The sequence below is a fragment of the Marmota marmota genome, unplaced genomic scaffold (genome assembly GCF_001458135.2).
Source record: "Marmota marmota marmota unplaced genomic scaffold, marMar, whole genome shotgun sequence".
NCBI classification, from domain to species: Eukaryota; Metazoa; Chordata; class Mammalia; order Rodentia; family Sciuridae; genus Marmota; species Marmota marmota.
Window position 1 is genome coordinate 1289762 of NW_026000001.1, and position 3191 is coordinate 1292952.

Sequence of the window (3191 nt, forward strand, 5' to 3'; positions counted from 1 at the left end):
AAAAAAAAAAAAAAAAAAACTTGTAATGGAGAAGCCTGATAAATTCTATCAGGTGATCAAGGTCAATATCAACAGTTAATGGCACTTTTCCTCTGTGATCTTCCTCCTTCTCTTAATCATGAGAAAGACATCAGACAGACCCCAGCTGAGGGACATTCTACAAAACGGCTGACTAGCCAGCCGTGGTGGCACATGTCTATAATCCTAACATTTTGAGAGGCCGAGGCAGGAGGATCATGAGTTCAAAGCCAGCCTCAGCAACTTAGCGAGGCCCTAAGGAACTCAGCAAGACCCTGTCTCCAAATACAATCCAAAAATGGCTGGGGATGTGGCTCAGTGGTTAAGTGCCCCTGGGTTCCATCCCCCAACCACCACACACACACCAAATAAAAGCTATTTAAAGACATTAAAAACTGTCAAGTTCATAAACAAATTTTAAAAAGGAAAGTCTGAGAAACTGTCACAATGAAGAGGAGCCTTAGAGACATGATAAGTTTGTGATGTAATGTCCTGGGACAGAAGAAGGACCTCAGGTAAAAACCGAGGACATCAGAATAAAGCCTGGGACGCAGCAGTCACATCTCCATGCTTGCTCATTAGTTGTGACAAGTGTACCATGCTCGGGTGGGAGGGGTTAACAGGAACAGGGCAGGGTATGGAACTATGCACTGTCTTCCCAACTTTTCTGTGAATCTCGAGCTATTTTAACTTAAAGAGTATTTAAAAAGAAAACAGCCAGGCTCAGTGGCACATGCCTGTAATCCCAGTGGCTCTGGAGGCTGAGGCAGGAGGATTATGACTTCAAAGCCAGGCTCAGCAACTTAGCAGACACTAAGCAACTCAGTGAGACCCTGTCTCTAAATAAAACACAAGAAAGGACTGGAGGGCTGGGGTGTGGCTCAGTGGTAAAGTGCTTGCCTCCCATGTAGGGGGCACTGGGTTCCATCCTCAGCACCACATAAAAAGATGCTGCATCCATGTACAACTAGAAAATCTTTTTTAAAAAATACAGAAGAAATTTTAAAAAATAAAGCAATTTAAAAAAAAAGAAAATAGCTGACAGTACACATGCCCATGATAAAAATTCAACTTTTAAGTGAAATGAGAGTTTTGGAAAACTTGTGTCTCCCATCATGTGCCTGAACTCTCCTAACACATGAAGACTTCTCTGATGAATTTGATGATGATATTAACAAATCTGATGTTTTTTGATCTAGTATATATGGGATAATCTAATTTGCCAACTTTAAAACTATATTGGTAACTCAGTTAACCAATATTTTCCATGTGAACAATAAAGAAATTTACATATAAAAAAACAAAGAAAAGAATGAGCACTCCTATAACTCAATTAAAAAAAAAAAAGCCCATTAGGAAAATGAACAGAAGAAGAACATAATGCACCCCTGAAGAGATGGGCAAGCTCTGTAACCAAAGAAACAACCCAATCAACATCAAAGCATCATTTTTTAACATATCTGATTGGCAAAATTGGAGCATATTGCTGGCATCCAGGTGCTTAGGGAAACGGGGAGCGTAGGCAGGAGTGGCGATGGGCATAACTTTGGAGGTGAAAATTTGGCCATAACTTTCAAGATAAAATTGCACGTGCCCAGGGTGTTGGTTACAGCGTTATTTGTAATAACAGAAATCAGAAGCAACCTTGGTGCATCAACAGGAGACTAGAGTAAAGATACCCAGGTGGCCTGCAGGGCCAAGGGCAGCGCCTCCTGAAATGGACCTTTCACCACTCTCTGGGTTAATCTATTATCCTCGTTTTTACAGGCGAAAAAACTGAGGCACAGAGAGGTTAAGTAACTTTCCTGAGATTGCATAGTTAGTAAACAACCGAGTGAGGATTTGAACACTCAGAGAGAGATCTCTACACGCATACCCAGTTGTCCCTTGGTATCCAAGGGTGATTGCTTCTAGGCTCCTCTACAGATGCCAACATCTATTAGAACTAAGGAGTTCATCAGGACACAAGATCATATACAAAAATCAACTGTACGGTCATCCCTTGTTCAGTGGCCCCAGGATCCCCAGCGGATAACAACATCCAGATGGAAGTTCCTTATATAAAATGGCTTAGCAATGGCAGTAATTTACACACCTCCACCCAGGTACTTTAAGTCACCTCTGGATTGCTGTATACTTAACACAATGGAAACAGTTGTTCTCCTGTACTGTTTAGGGAATAATGACAAGAAAAAAAATCTGTACCCAAGAGGTGCCTGTCAGTGGCAAGGTGACAGTTCTGATCCGTGGTTGGCTGGACCCTTGGATGTGGAACTGCAGGCACAGAGGGCTGGAGCCACACAAATCTGCATGCATGGACATAAATGCAAATAATTGCACAGCGCAGTGACCTGGGTTGTGTGCAGAGGGTGGTGAGGGAGTGGGCGGGGCTTCACCCAGCTGGTAGGAGAGCTGCCTCTGATGCCCTGGCTGGTTCTGGTTTCCCTTTCATTTAACTCTCCCCTGCAGCTGGCCCCACCCCTGGCACCTGCACCCTCCTCCTGGTCCGCCTAGCTTCCCCAGCACTGACCCCAGGAGGGTGGACATAGGAGAATTAGAGGTCTTCATTCAACTTTGGGTTTCAAATGAGACTTTTCTAGATCCCCAAATAGAAACGCTGGCATTGAGAACAAGCTTCCCGCTGGAGAAGCCTCCACCACGGGGCCCTCCCAGGGAGAGTGATGAAAGTCTGTGGGCCTTGGAGCACTCACAGAGGACTCAGCAGCCGCCCAGGAGTCAAGAAGGTGTTGGGGGGATGGCTACCTTTCCCTGCATCCAGGGTGACCTGATGCTAGTCCCCACCCCACATTTCCCAGGACCCCTCCCCAGTCCACGCCCCAGGAACATTAGCACCTGCGAGTCTCCGGGGGGGAAACTTATAAACCCAGAGCCTCAGGGGGCTCCCCACCACCATCTCTGCATCCCAAGAAGATGGAAGAGCCTCCCAAGGACAGGGGCTCAGGCCAAGAGAGGACCTGGTGCCAGGAAAGGGGGGTGCTGCCTGCCTTAATGTGGCCTGCTGACAAGGCCTGGTCAGGCCCTGGTCAGCAAGAGTGGACGCAGTAGGGATTGAGGCCCCTGCCCAGAGTTGAGGCGCAAGACCCCCTCAGGGCAGGACAGAAAGGGGTGTGGGAACCGGGCGCCCCTTCCTGATGCCAGAGTCACAGTCCACT

At 46.8% G+C, this 3191-nt stretch overlaps 1 long non-coding RNA gene across 1 annotated transcript in view; it reads right to left on the bottom strand.

Moving 5' to 3' along the window:
• Positions 1 to 2340, bottom strand: part of LOC125618070 — a 17271-nt gene extending 14931 nt beyond the window's left edge. The window contains exon 1 of the long non-coding RNA XR_007349290.1: positions 2224 to 2340. This is a non-coding gene — a long non-coding RNA (uncharacterized LOC125618070). The remainder of the gene's footprint in view (positions 1 to 2223) is intronic.
• Positions 2341 to 3191: the final 851 nt, after the last annotated feature.